This window comes from Meleagris gallopavo, chromosome 7 (assembly GCF_000146605.3).
Source record: "Meleagris gallopavo isolate NT-WF06-2002-E0010 breed Aviagen turkey brand Nicholas breeding stock chromosome 7, Turkey_5.1, whole genome shotgun sequence".
Classification (NCBI taxonomy): domain Eukaryota; kingdom Metazoa; phylum Chordata; class Aves; order Galliformes; family Phasianidae; genus Meleagris; species Meleagris gallopavo.
The window spans coordinates 5,605,141-5,620,800 of NC_015017.2; the positions used below are offsets into that span (position 1 = coordinate 5,605,141).

Sequence of the window (15,660 nt, forward strand, 5' to 3'; positions counted from 1 at the left end):
TGGTCCAGCCTGACCTAGAAAGTCTCCAGGAACGGGGCATCTACCACATCACTGAGCAACCTGTGCCAGTGTCTCACCACCCTCACTGGAAAAGACTTTTTTCTTACAACTAACCTAAATATCCCCTCTTTAAATTTGAAACCATTTCCCTTTGTCCTGTCACCACGCTGCTGAAGAGTCAGTCCCCTTCTTTCCTGTAGCTCCCCTTTAGATACTGACAGGCTGCTGTCAGGTTGCCTTGCAGCCTTGTCTTCTCCAGGCTGAACAGCCCCAGCTCTCTCAGCCTGTTCTCCTAAGGAAGATGTTCTATCCTTTGGATTGTTTTTGTGGCCCTCCTACAGATGCTCCAAGAGATTTTTTCAAGCATTTCACTTCAATTTGCATTCATGGAAGGGTACATTTAGATGTTTCTTTTTTATTTATTATATCTTTTTAATTTGGACAAATTATGCTTCTAGGATTTTCTGCCCTGGGGATAAAATCTTACTCTTTGCTTACCATTTCAGCATGTGTCCCGCTGCCATTACCAACTTCTCGTGTTAAAGTTTCTCTTGTACAAAGTCCACTTGCAATGATGTGGTTTTGGGATGTGTTTGTTTTTCCCAAGAGCTGATGGGCTGCTGTCATTCCAGGCATCTCTTAAATGTGCTCATCTCGTCATCCTGCTGAACCTGCCTGTTTCCACAGTTTGCATAATTGGTGTTTCTGTAGGTGATGCACTACACAATTCTTGGAGGTGCATGTGAAACGATCTTGAATGATGGGGGAGTGCTGGAAAAGACAGAGATGAGAAGTTCCAGCTGTTTGTACTCCTATTTCATTTTTAAACATGGATGGACAAGGGAGAGAAAAGCAAGGGGAGAGAAAAGAAAAGATTTGGGGATTGCAAATGTTTATGTGCCGGTAACACGCTGTTTTTCAGCTCCAAAATAATTCTCTGTTGTGTGGAAATGAAGTGGTTTACCCAGCAGAAAATAAGTGTTGCTGCTGTGTTGTTTTTGGCAGGAGTTGGTGGTTCATCATTTGGACACATCAGGTACTTACTCTGTGGCTGTCGTGTAATTTTAAAATGACAGTGTTGCAAACGTTGACAAAATTATGGAGTATTGATTGGTGGTAGAAAAGTAGCAGGGCTGGGAACATGCATCTATGCAGTACTGTTTTGAAAGTGAATTGGAAAAGCACTTTTCTTTTTGCTAGTTTGTTTGCTGTGCTCGATCTCCGATTCACCAGGAGGGGAACTAGGAAATTGTGGACTATCTGGGAATCTCCCTCTGTTGTGTTGGATATTGTATCGCTAGCGTTTCCTGTTCCCAGCAATTTTAAAGACTTCAGGATGGGACACAGCTGTTTAGGCTGAACTTGGTACAGAGGCATAATGCCACTTCTTTAGTAAGTTCCTTGTATTGCTGTTAAAAACAAAGGTCACTTCTACCTGTAGTGTCTTTCTAAGACAAAAAGATGATGCGCCTCTAAGCTTTCTGGTATTATTGATACATTTTAGTGTTGGCTGGTTTACTACTTGTTTCTTACTGATCCTTGGGTTGGCAGTGACATTGCAAAGCTGAACTCAGTAAATGTATTTGTTCTGATTTCAGTGAATTTTAGCTTTCTCTAAGCGTAACCATTGTTATGGTTCTTCTTCTACGTTTTCTGCACTACAGACAGTGCATAGTGTATGCTTAAGCATCTGAAAAGTATTAGAAAGTGTGGCTGTGGTGGCACATGAGTAATGCTACTGGCAATAGAAGAAAACAACCTTTTGAAGGTCAGCTTACCACAAATCCAGAAAATATTTGTCATGCCCAGAGAATTGATCTGAAATTTGATCAATCTGGGAGAACAAATCACAGCAGAAAGCATGCATTAGAACTATCCCTTACTGAAATTCCCAGTGGAGTTTGTTTTATGGAAGCAGACTTAAATATGTGTATTAGTAACAGGCATAGCGTGCTGGAAGGAAGCTTTGTAGAATATGTGCAACACAAAACAAAATTCAGTGTACAATGCAAGAGGCATACAAGTGTATTCTCCCTGCTCCCCACTGTCATCCTCCCAGAGATGGTAACACTGGAACTACAGAAAAATGGCAGGGGCAGCAAAAAGAGTAACGTGTACATCAGTGCTTCCAAGCAGACTAACGCTTTTCCTCTGTGCTGTGGAAAGCTGGCTTTAAATATGAGTAGTTAAAAACATTAACCATATGAAACTGATTTTGTACATCTTAGTGGTAGTATTTTATATTATGTAACCAAAAAGAAATGCTAACTATATCCTTAAGGGGACAGTAAAGCAGAAGGAACAGGAGTGACTAACTCCTAAGGGTTGCTGCTAGCTGCTAGCTCCTTGTAGTGCTAACTTGACCTGAATTTAAGAAAAAAATAATAATAAAAAAAAAAAAATGAAGACTGTTTGTCATAAAACTAAGTGTATGTTGTAGTGCCAATTATTTTAAAATAACAAAAACGAAAAAAAGATGTCTTTTTGAGAAAGAGTAAAAGCCATTGTAAAAGTATTAGATTTATCTCAGGGTTTCTCTGGGTCTACAACATACAATTGTTTTCATTGTTTATAGGTCAGGGCAAAGGGGCGAGGAAACCTTTGTCCTATAGCTGTGCCAATGCATGTAACGAAGTCAGTGTCTACATAAACTGAGAGAAGGCAAAACCCAAATAAAAAGCTTTGTCTGGTATTACTGGTGATACCTAAGGTTACCAGTAAACAACAAAAGGTACTTCTACAAAACAGAGAGCTTGCACAGGTCTTTTCCCCTGAATAGCAAATAAGGCATAACCCTAAACCTGGCAGATCTGCTCTGCACCTATTGAACCAATTTTGGCTTTCACAGTTCGCGCTAACATGAGTTGGAACAACTGTAATATCTGTAGAGCAGAGGAGGAGGAAAAAAATCTGCTGTAGTATTCGGTTTGAAATTATTTTCAGCCAGAATGCTGAATTTAGTACACAGTACAATTCCTCCTAAACAAAGGGGGATAGCTTGGAAAGGAAGGAGACGAGCAACATAGCTTAAGAGAAATTTCAAGTGCAGCTGTATAAACTGAATATTACTTTTGCTCCTGCTGTTTACCTATAATAATTATTGAAGAAACAAGTCTAGGTAATTTATCCCTTTCTTCTGCTATTTTTTTTCTACTCACCTTTATTCTAAGAATTTCTAATCAATAGCTCTATTTTGTCTTTCATCCACAGTATTGAAGGACAGAGCTTCTATGCAAAATTAAAAGCGGTGTAAATCCACAGCAATTGTTAGGATTGGCTGTTGATTACTTGCCCGACAGTAATGATTTCATTAGCTCCTAGCAGTAGGCCTTCGTTCTGGGGTCAGCCATGGCTAAGTAGTGATGTGTAAGCTCTATTGTGCTAACGTAGCCTCAAAATCTCCAAATCAAACACAGCTTTATCCCAGTTCTCTCATTTTTTTTTTTTAATTAGCTAATATGTATTGGGCTTTTTTCTTTTTCATCCCCTTGCTTTCTCGGATGAGCTCAGATGATCTTTGATACTTGCATTTGCTTGCTCTGCGATTGGATCACGTGAACTCAAACCCATGGGGCTCCGAAACAAGAGCAGCAGCAAAAGATGAAGATTGCAGTAAGGTAGAAAGGACATATGTTTGCCGATAGATCGCTCTGGTTTTGATGTGGCGAGCATCAACGTGTAAAGATAAAGTAGCAGTGGCGTTTTCAACACCATGCTGCAGAAGTAGACAATGTGAATCTTATTGCTTGGTTTATGATTATGCAGTATTGCTTTCAGAAGCTCACTTGTTGGTCTGTGGTCTGCTATGGCAGGCATGTCCAACCTGTGGCCCAGCACATCTCGCGTTGTGGCTGCCCCTGCTCTACGCCATCATGGCAGCAGCTCTTCCTGTCTTGTGCCCAGCTCCAACCAAACATTGGTGTGATGCAAACCCCTTATGGTGAGAAACCGGGGCACGGGGAAGGTGCGGTGCAGTGCCAACTCTTATGGTAAACTTATGGCGAGTAAGTTTTAGAGCTTCGCTAAGTCCTGTGAGCAGCGAAGAACTCACAGCCGTGCTTTCCATTTTGATAAAGGAATTTGAGTTTTAAGATTGCTGAAAAAATCATCCATTTTTTTGGTTCATTTACAACTCTATTTTCAGTCGACATAAATTAATTATTTGTGAATTTTCAAATGGAATATTTTATCTCTTCACCAAACTTTCCTAAGTCCTCTCTTACCAGAGGGAAACATCCCTCAGTTATAGCAGAATAGCATCTGACGTGGAAATGCGTACGAAGCAAAGGTTGAATTCTCCCCTGTAGAAAAAAATGTCACCCGTTGATGCTCATACACTTACTGAATGTGTATGGAGACCAAACAGTGGATGTGAGCACGGTGAGGCGGTGAGTGGTGTGTTTCAGCAGTGACAACAGGGACAGTGGATCATCTCTGTTAATCTCTGTTGAAAAATCTGGTACAGATTAAGTGTGGAATGTGGGCTTTTGTTCATCACTGGCAAAAATGCACAGCTAACGGGAGTTGACAACGTGGAAAAATAGTGATTTGTATTTGGGAATTTGCTCCATCAAATAATGTTATTGTGCTCTTTGTATCTGCTTTGGTTTCCGTGGAAATACACGTAGGTCACTCCTACAAAAGTAATGTCTCCTGTATACGTGGCCCAAGGCATTTCCTCTTCACTCACTGTGGCTCAGGCAAGCCAAAAACGTTGGACACCCGTGTGCTATGATCTCCTTCACAGCCTCCTGCTTTCACAGAAGCACTCTGGGGGCTATTTTTAGCTGAACGTAATGATTGCTGTAGCTGCTATTCCAGTACTTCACGTTGGTGTGGATTGGGTTTTCGTGTTGCTTGCATTTATTTTTGAGAGGGCTTTAAATCTTGTTAGAGGAGATAACTTGGCCTTTCACGTACTGTATCTTGATCTGAAGACGTGAAGATCTTGCAGAGCAGTAAAAAAGAAGTCCTAACTTAAGTGAAGCACTTGATCATTTATGAATCAATTAATGGGTGTGATTGGCTAGCTTCCCGTGGCACAACTGTATACCACTTGCTTCATACATCAGATGCATTTTCTATATAGTAAATTGTAAAATCTGAAAGCTTTTACTCAGTTTTTAGGCACAAAATGTTATTTTTGTATTAAATATAAGGGTAAGATTTTGTCTTAAAATACAAATCTAGTTGTCTTGTAACGGCAATTGGTTCTGACTAGATTTCTTTGCCTTAAAAGGGAACTTAGAGTCATAGTGTAAGAACCTTCTTGATTGGCCATCTAGCTATGGGAAATATAAACTGCTTCATACAAATACTACTCTTCTCAATTTTTATATGAATTTTCAGAGGCTCTACCTAAGTGTTAAGCTTCCTTTATAGAAGCGCAGGCAATAAAATAGTTGCTGCTGCCAGCTTGTATGCCTGAAAGCTCAGGGTTTTTTGTCCTAACTGTATGAGGTGTTTTTTTTTTGTTGTTTTTTTTAATAAAAAATATTAACTTTTTACACAAACTTGTCTGACATAGAGGAGAAAAATATCTTTCACTTGAAATAAAATATCAGTTATATTTAATGATTAAAACAAATCATTGTAAGGGAAGACAGAAGGCAACTGGAAGAAAAATCTGGGGAGCGGCAAGCTGTAAAAGCCCCTGGTTTCTCACCGTTCTGAAAATGGATCTTAGTTTTCTTGGTAGAACTGAGTTTTCAAGAGTAGTTGCAAGTAGCAAATTTACAAAGTATTCAATAGAGTTTAAATCTTGTTCTATTAAATACCAAATAAATCCTAAACTAAACAGTAAATGGTTTGCAGCTGAGCGATGCCTCATCTTTCAAAAGCCCCGATCACTGAAGCTAGAGGAGCTCAATAAGCATTAACCGATTCTTAGTGGGTAAATGGAAACTGCGAAAGCAAAAGGTGGCGAGAAGTATTTGAGGGCTTTGCTTGTGTATGCACAAGGGTGGAGCCGTTTTGCAGTATGTCAGGGGAAGAAGATGGAGCTGTGAGTGATGCTTGCAGTACAGCTTGATGGCACTGCACAGGCTTGGAATACTTCAGAGCTTCAAAACCACTTGTTTTCGTGCTTCCATACTTTGGGATCTACAAATGAAGAGAATCTGTCAGTCGGATTGTACACAGTGCTCTGGATCGAAAACAAGGAGATGCTCACAGAGGTGGTGTATAACCCTCTCCATAGACGCTCAAGGTAAGACTGGATGGGGATCTGAGCACTCTGAGCTGTGAGTGTCCCTGTTCGTTGCGGGGAAGTTGGACTTGATGCCCTCTGTATGTCCTTTCCAATTCAAACAATTCTATGATTTTAAGTGTTAAGTATGTTACCTGGCCAAGATTAGGGTTAGCTCTCTAGAGGCAGAAGAGGAGTATGCTAGGCAAAAGTAACACCCTTAACGGTTGCGGGCTTTTAAGGGTTTCAACCGTGCATGTTCATAAAGTGGATCAGAAAGGTCCAGCCAACCAGATAAGCTGTCAGCAAGGGTTTCTTTAATCTGAGGTTCTCTTTTCTTGGAAAATTTCTTAACAAAAAGAAAGAACACTAAGAGCGTTCAGCCTTGGAAATTATATTTCACCATGTGAGTGACATCCATGTTGTTAAAGCATGCCTCAAATTTGCCAATCGTCGTCTTCATCGTAAAAATTCATGCTATTATGGATATATAGAGCATACAGTGTGATAATATCTTGCTTCTTGCAGCTCATGCGTTGTCTCCCCAGAAGTATATCTGCAACCACCTGAGAGCCCAAGCCTGTAAGATCTGAAACCTTTTGCATGGTATCTGATTGGCTGAGGGACCTGAGAGGTCACCTGTGCAGCTCAATTTCTCTCCGCTTCACAAGCGGAGGTGTGTGCATGAAAAACCTTGCCTTCCTTTTTTTGCAGCTGTGAACTAAAAATATTTGGCATAGGTAAAGCTTCTGCCTTGTATTTTTCAGTTTCCTCATCGAGGTGCTTTCCTCCTTCTCTAACTTCAGCTGCTCCAAAGGATGCAAGGAACAAAACGGTCTGCAAATGCTTCTCTCCGCTGACACTAGCAAGGTAGGAGGTCAATTACGTGGGACAGCTAAAAGGCACTTCCTGAGCTGAGGACAACTCAGTGTGGCATGTATCAACGATGACAGCATTTTTATTGAGAGCTCTGCCAGGGAGGGCTGCCTTACAGCTGCCTCTGTTGAGCAGCCAATGCATGGTCTCTCCTCCCTCCTTTAGCCAAAATTCTGTTTTGTGACAGAAATCTTATTTAAGTCTCATATCCCAGAACAGCAGTCAGTAATCTGCAGCTCAGACAGTTTCTGTAGGAAATAAATTTTCCAATTGTGTCACAGACTAGAATTGCAAACATGGAACGTTTAGAACTGGAAACATTCAGCTTGCTGGTCAGTTATCAGTGTGCCTTTCAGCTGTCGATTATATTAGTGAGGCTGGAAATAAATATATTTATTATTGTTATTTTCAGAAGGGATTTAATGTGTTTAAAATGACGATTGTGTAAGCAGCGTTAGATGCTAAATGCTGCTATCTTACTATGAAGAAATAAAATTACCATGAACTAAGACCAACTGAAAAAAATAAATAAATGCAGTCGTATGGATTTGTTGCTTTGTTTTCTGCCTGCTACAGACAGTTTAAATGAAAGAACAAATGACAGGATCGTTGCAGAACAAGTCTGCTTCGCATGATGATGAATAGCACAGGCCAATGCCTAAAGGAGCACTGAGCACCCAGCCCTGGAAGTCTGAGACACCATTTCCTAGGGGAGAGGGAAAGGGACAGCTCTCTCCTAGCACTTGCTCTGGTTTGTCAGCATTCAGAGAAACAGACTCGCATGATAAAAGCTGCGTAGTATAGGTCATTAACACAGTATTCTATCTGCTGCTTCAGTGCAAAGGTTTTAACATAGCACCTTCTTTCCCACGTGTGTTTGATATTAATGCTTAAAAAAAAAAATTCTGTTATGTTTGTTTTCTCTAGGGTGTTGTGCCAATTCCTACATCAGCGCCCCTTCATCCGGGTCCCCAGAACTCTGCGAGTGCTGTACTCTGTAGCTAGGAGCCATAGAGTTGGGCATTCTGACTGCATGCTGCCTGTGTGCCTAAATGGCATGTACAGTGAACTAGCTGTGTATTTGAATGTGTCTTTTCTGGGCTGTGCTGAGATCTGCAGACTTTCATGAAATGGTTTCAAGTTTCCATTTACGCTTACTGCTCCTCATGAGCGTTCCTTGCCTCCATCTTAAGGTGTTTGTCAGATGCTAACAGTGCAGTCCAACTGGGACTGCAGTATGCTCTGGAACTCAGTCTGTGCGTTCTGAGAAATTTGTTAAGCTAAACACAGTGGTGTTCTCCACAACCACGACTCTGAAAACATACGGTTGATGAAAGCAATCACTGGAGTCACTTCACTAACGCAGTTTTGAGCGTGCTTTTCAGCTTGCTTCTCCAGCCATCTCTCGTCTGTGTGTGTGTTGTGGCAGCCTTAGCAAACCTTTTGCGTGCGTGGGAGAACTGCAGTCCTCCTCTTGAACTGTATCCGTGGGACACACCAACACTGCACGTTTCTTTTCCAAATGCTGCCAGTGAATTTTGGGCGTCCATTTTCTGAAAGCGTTTCTGATCTATTTAATGAATGGTTTCTGTGAATATTAATTCTGTGTGTATATTGTGAGAAGTCTAATGATGCTTTACTCTCTCTTTCATTCTCTGCCTCCGTCACCCAGCAGTTATAAAGGCAGGGACTTTGCCTCCTCAGTGAAACACTTACTGTCAGTAGCAATATTTTAGAGGAACAGACTTTTATGTGAAGGTCAGGGAATTTCGTAAGGATCATAATTGCCTAAAGGCTTCGTTAACCTTTACAAAATACTTGCCGCTGCATCGCACAACATACGATTAAACGACCGTTAACATCCAGAGCGATAAATGAATGTAACAACCTCGAGGTATCGCAAAGAGTATTGATGCTGCCCAATACTGATCTCCCATCATGAGTCTTATTGCAGAGAACAGACTAGAAATACGATGCTCTGCCTATGATGAAGCCTTGTTTCTGTGATGTAGGTAATCCAAGTATTTACCTGCGTTAGTGCTGGTGGAACGTTAGGGTCAGGTGGCACAGTAGCATAGCCTTCTTTCTGCAAGTATTCCAGAAACCATCTCGAGATCGTAAACATTTAAAGTAATGAGTCCCAGCCCTTTATTTTGAGTAGATACCAGAGACTGGAATCCTGTGATATCCTGAAAATTTTTTTATCCAGGTACATGGCTTATGGTCCACGTTCTGTTAAAGAGCCCCAGAAAAATTAGATGAGCACCTTCTTAAATTACCTGTCCAAACTCTTGTTTAGCCGAAAGAAATGAAGATTTGTGTGCTATTAACATAGCAGAAGCAGAAAAGCTGGTCCAGTCTCAGCTTTGTTATTTGTGTTTATCTCTAGCATTCATGTGTAGCAAGCGGTCAGGAACTCTTCTTTGTGAAGCCAACAACTGACGTGAAATAAAGCAGACAAGTAACGTGTTGAATTGGGAAAAATTCATGCTCTGTGAACCAGTGACACAATTAGAAATTTAGAGAAAATATTGACGTGCACACTGAAACAAAGGTAAACACAACCAAATAAGGTTGAAGATAACACACGTATTCTTGTTGGACAAAGTAGAACTGTGGTGCTTTGAATCTTTAATTTAGCCTCATCTTGGTACTTTAGTACTGGAGAAGGCCACCTGAGGAGTTCCTCTTTCCTTCATTTATTCAGATTCTCTGAATATGGCTGTGTAATAATTTTCTTAAATGCTGTCCATGGTGCGCTCGTGGCTACAGTATCCAAACTTGAGGGAATAAATCTATGCAGTACCATTTAATTGTACAGAATTACACAGAGATGAGAAACCAAAAACGACTGACTTCACTGTGTTAATAATAATTTCAGATGTAATGGAAGAAATGTTTTCAGTGCTGGCTTGCTGTTGTTTTGCATTTGCTTTCAGCGAGTTTGTTATCTTTTGTGGGTTTGTCTTAAAATTTCAAGTTTTAACTAATGTTTAAAGCTGCACATGTAGTTTTGTGTGCCTTCAGATGGAGTTATAAGTAGCAAGCACTGAAAATCTGATTTTTCGCTAGTGAATTCTCATATTGCAGATGGAGAACAACACTCACAAAGCTCACAGGCCAGCTTATCATAAACTTTTTTTATGCTGAGAGTATTTCCATAATAAAGAAGGAACTGAGCTATTCTATTTTTGCTTGTCCATTTGTAATCTAGCCAATTTAAGATAACTTAAATGGATTTGAATTAGAGGCGTACCATACATTGCTTTAGAAGTCTTTGCTCTCTCTTTTGTGGAAAAAATATTGTCTCTGATTTCCTTATTTTCCTTTTTTCTTGTGCCAATCATTCCTTTAGTAAGCAAAAATGATAGCATGAGAGGTGATGAAGAGGACAGAGCGCTGTGTCACGCAAAAGACCCGGAGGCTGAGGCTATGAAACCTGACTGAGATTAGAGCGGGCAGAAGAAAGCAGACAGGGAGAGGCAGAGAAGTAGAAAAGCTAAGTGTTACGGACTGGCTGAAACTCAGAAATTAGTTACAGTCAAGGATTGTGCTACGGCTATATAAAAGAACGCACAGCAGTGCAACACGTGAGCTGTATATACAGGATTGTCTTAAAAAGGGAGAAATTCACATGCTAAAAAGATAGCGGAGAGTTCTGAATGGGAAAAGCAAAGGCTCTCAGTGAGCTTATGAAGAGGCTAATATTATTCTCCAGTCCTGTGAGCTGCTAAGCTTGTACAGGTTCTAGTAAATATTGGATACCAGCACTGCAACAGAGGCATAAAATTCGTACTGAGGCATTGTCAAATACTTTTATGTGGCTTTTCATTTATTTCCTAGGTAACTTGCCCCTCATTTTCTATGGTTTATTAAATAGTTGGGTAAGCACATAATGATGCATAATGCCACTCTGAAATGAGATTTTTGATTCTCCCTCTGCTAATATCAGGCCTGTGCGTACGCATGATTGGGCTGTTCTGCAAAGCTTCTTTCTTTCCACCTTCTCTGGATATTTTTTGTTTCTTTGTGAAAGTTAAACTTGGGCTTTCTGTTTTTTCATGAGTCTGCGAACACCATGCCACTTGAAAAAAGAATTAGGGTTAGCTGAAATAGGCTTGTACTACGAAAGCACCAGGAAAACAGTTTTCTACCGATTTTGTTGTTGCTTGCAAGTTTGGTTAAAACATTTAGGGGGAATTACCACCTGCTCATCATCACAAGCAGGAAAGAAAGGTGATGCTGTTACCTAGCAACATCACCTCCAAATAACCGGGTATTTTCAGATATTGTGCAACATTATAAAGAAGAAAAAATCACAGTTTGAACTCAGGTGAATGTTTTATTGGAAACTTAGTTCTGAGCCTACTGTTAGAAAAGCCATTTTCCTTAAGCTTCTTTGCAGCGTAGAAAAAAAGTCTGAAATGTGACTTCTTTGTTTTTTACTTTTTTTTTTCTTTGAGAGCCAAAACTTACACTGCATCTATTCAAAAAAGCTGTAGTGATTTCTCATTATCCCAACATGTTCTGTATTGAGCCATGCACAGGCTTGTCTTCGGATGAGGTACTCCGTAGATCTCTGTTAGGAACTTCCAAGTAAAACCATGAGAGGTGTTGGCCTTCTCAATAGCACATAATAAAGAATCTAATGTCTAATTATACAGTGAGAAGCAGCGCATTGTGTCAGGTAAAAATCATACTTGCAGCACTATGGGCGCGATGTCGTTACGTTCAAGTGCAGCATCAATCCCCAGCAGGCGGAGTTTACTGTATGCCCTGATCCTGTAATTAGTTGTTATTGCTGCTTTCACTGCAGAGACCTCAGCCTGCCTAGACCAGTGGCAATACACTAGAAAAATAATGAGGAAATGTGTATTATACTAATTTTCCTGTAATCTAAAGAAATGTAAATAAATAGGAACAAACAAAATAGACAGAAGATAACGAGAGAGTTAAATGAGGTGAATTTAAACTATGCAAAAATAACATTAAATCGATTTTTATTGCTACCTTTTTGAGGAGATCTTCTTGGTTTAAACGTTAATCTGTCAAGGAAGTAGATAGGGAAAAAAAAAATCATCTTCTCTGGTTTTAAGGTAGTCACAAGTTAATGTTCTTGGCCTGCTAAAATAGCTTTTTCTGATCTTAGCTCTGATGCGGCAATTCCCATCTCGTTACTGTTTTGGTAGAGCTGAATGGGTACCTATTCCTACCACGCCAGTCCCATGCAGTACACTTTCTTGTGTTTGCCAAAACAATGTAAGAATTACAAAAAGGAAAAGCCTAGGAAAGGAAATCCAGAGTGCAGTCTCATACAAGGTCCTGCACATGCCGTGGTGGGCATCCGTGCTACGTCGGGACTGTGACAATGATTGCGTGTTATTGGTTTTGGAACTGAGTTTGTGTATGCGTGTGGTAATTTGAGCAGTATTTGGGAGACAGAAGACGTTGTCAAATAAGTAAAGCTGATATATCAAGTAGCATAATCACAATCTTACATAACCTAATATTCAGACGTCATATCAGTGGTTCCCTAAATCCATTGGATCGGGTTGGAAGTAATATGCAATAAGCCAACAATACCATTTAGTCTTTTGAATGTAGAATGTCTATCCTCCTCACATTGTTTGACTGCACTTAGACATTTCCTATTTAAATTTGCATTTTCGACTTCATCTGCTTCTTGTCTGGCCAGTCCTTGAATTCTTTTTTAAGATTCCTGAGCTGTTATAGTCTGCACGGTACTCATTTTAGACTGTGGATGAACATGACGCAGTAATGGTGATGGATTACTTTTATACGTTAGCATTTGAATTTCAAATCTGCAAACCATTCGTACTTTCTCCCCTTCTCTCATGAAAAAAAAATGAACGTACTGAGAAATAGTCAACTTCTTCTACTGTCTTAAATGAAAAAGAACAGGACCAAACTGTAAGCCATCATCAGCAGTTCAAGTAAATATTATTAATTGATTTATTTATTTTACAGAGCTGTCATTGGGCAAGAGGAGGAGAAACGAGACTGGAGAAAATAAGAGATAAAATGACATCATTCTGTAGGAAAGGTAACAGACTGGCTCTTTTTTTTTTCTTATTGCCCCATACTGAGACGTCTGCAGATTTCACATGTACGTGCCATGGTGACAGACATGAAAGCGTTCACAAAAGTTAATGCAGTCTCAAAGTAATTAACTGGCAAAGAAACTACTTAGCCCTATCTGGGGTATTGCAGTTTTACTGCAGCGATAGCTTTGATTTCACTTCATGTAATATAATTTATTCACCTTTTCCTCTACCACTATATAAAGTGTTAATGGGAGAATGCTTTCAGTGTTCCTCTGGGGAGACACCCTGCTGAAGGGTGAGCTCACAGATCACTAGGCTAAAAATTGTTCTTACGACATGTCCGGTATTTCCCAGCCTCGAGACAGATTATTAAGACTGTTATCAGATGACTTCTGTACCAGAAATTTATCTCGTTTTTGGTAATAGCTTAAAGAAGGTAGTTGCAGTACTTGGGAGGCCCTAACTGGATAACAGGGTGGCTATGGAGATGGGAAGTGTTTCCCTCCCAGAGACTAGCTGTTTGGTGTGTTCTTTGGGAATGAGATGTTACTAAACCTAAGAACAGCAATTGTGCTTTTAATCTCTTTTGTTTCTGATGTATTGGAAACTGGGAAGGGTAAAAAGAAAGAATGGAGTTAAAGATTTCAGCCACAAAAGGTTTCGTGAGAATTATTGAAAGCGTACTTTCTGTATTTATAAATATTTATGTGGTTCCACAAACAAATGACGGGAAAAATGTGTCAAAATACTTCAGTGAAAGCCTCTTGTCTCCCCAAGAGAAGAGGGGGGAAAAAAAAAAGACGGTATAAAAATTCTTCTAAAAGTGTTTGTAGCATGCTGTAAAATATTGTTGTAATTGTTATTGATATTTGCAGTCTGGGAGCCATGAGGATTAATCATGCCCCTAATTTCTGAAGCTATGAATAAGCAAAGTAATTTAGTTGAACTTTCATTGATGTCTTGCCAGCGTATGTGCTCATGAATGTAATTTGTCTGTTAGGCGCATACTTCGGCAGTTAATTTAATACTTAAATGCCAATAAAAATTACCTATATGGTAATCTGTGGAATTCCGATGTTGTGGGGGGGAACGTCGTTCCTTTAATGCTGTTGTGCCTCAGGATTGCATCCGCAAATAGAAGGTATGTAAGAAACACCTGAAGTCCAATGATGTTAAAAGATGCAATAATTGGTCTTGAGAAAATGCAGACAAAAAAGTATTTACCTCAGGGATGCAGTATGGTTTCAGCTCTGAAAAACCATGTATTTATGCAGATTGCCCACTATGACAGTGGAATAACCAGGTGGACCAAACAGCCCAGAGTTTTTTCTACTTAACTGCAGTGGCAAAAAAGCCAAATGCCTCGCTTGCGTTGCACTTTAGTCCTATAGATCCAATAGATTCACGACATCTCACAATGTCTTCTTATCTCCACAGTGAAGAGAGGGAGAGAGAGAGAACTCCTTGGCTAACAAATCCCAAGACGCAGAGCATGCTCAGTGAGACTAAACATAGCCCTGGGTCAAGGAGATGGAACTATAGGTGCCAGGCTGCTAACGAGGATTGCAGCCAAAAAATATTAATTTCAAAAGTAAGAGTGGATAAGTAGCTTTTGCAACTGATGTTTTTCTATGTGATGCCAGCCTATAGACTCATGTTGGAAATGTTATATAGCTGTGAGCAGGTGCAACTGATGAGCAGATCAGTGCATCCATTGAAAAGCCTGAAGAACACAGAGGTAGAGCGGAGACGAGAGATACTATGGGCTAAAACAGGAACCACAACTTAATGAATGAGAAATTCCACATCCTGGGACAAGTTTTGAGAGAGCGCATACTCTCCCAAGTTATCCCCAAATGAAGAGACCCAATTAGATGTATTGCAGCCTTCGACATACTGACTGCATCGCAACCTTGCACACGTTTGCATGCCTTTACATGCACTTAAACAGGTTTGAACGCATTTGAAGGCCTTTACACGCATAAGCAAACAGTTGCATGCCTTTGCACAACTTTGCACATTTGCACACACCTATATGCCTTTGCACACATTTACACATTTTTGCACTCATTTGCACACACATAAGTGCCTTTGCACGCTCTTGTATGCTCTTACACGAATTTGCATGCTCTTACACATTGTTGCACGCCCTTACATGCTCTTGCACGTTCTTACATGCAATTGCACGCCCTTACATGTGATTGCATACTCTTAAACACTGTAGCACGCTCATACACTCTCCCACACGCTACTGCATGGTTTTACACGCTGTTGCACGCCACTGCATGCTGTTGCACACCGTTGCAAGCTGTTACACGCTCTTACACGCTGTCGTACTCTGTTGCACGCTCTTACAGGCTGATGCACACTGTTGCACGCTCTTGCAAACCGTTGCACATTGTTGCACACCCTTACACGCTCTTACACGCTACTGAACACGGTTGCACACTGTTACACGCCGTTGCACGCTCTTACACGCCGTTGCAGGCCGTTGGATGCCGTTACACGCTGTTGCACGCTGTTACACGCTCT

At 40.4% G+C, this 15,660-nt stretch overlaps 2 long non-coding RNA genes across 4 annotated transcripts in view; one reads left to right on the top strand and one right to left on the bottom strand.

Moving 5' to 3' along the window:
• LOC104911625 overlaps nucleotides 1-15,660 on the bottom strand; it is a 140,508-nt gene that overhangs the window by 1,205 nt on the left and 123,643 nt on the right. For all 3 annotated transcript variants that reach the window (XR_004160265.1, XR_004160263.1, XR_004160264.1), the window contains exon 8: nucleotides 499-771. This is a non-coding gene — a long non-coding RNA (uncharacterized LOC104911625). The remainder of the gene's footprint in view (nucleotides 1-498; nucleotides 772-15,660) is intronic.
• LOC116216796 lies at nucleotides 778-15,579 on the top strand. The gene is made up of 3 exons (XR_004160269.1): nucleotides 778-7,057; nucleotides 13,052-13,127; nucleotides 14,566-15,579. It is a non-coding gene; the product is annotated as an uncharacterized LOC116216796 (long non-coding RNA).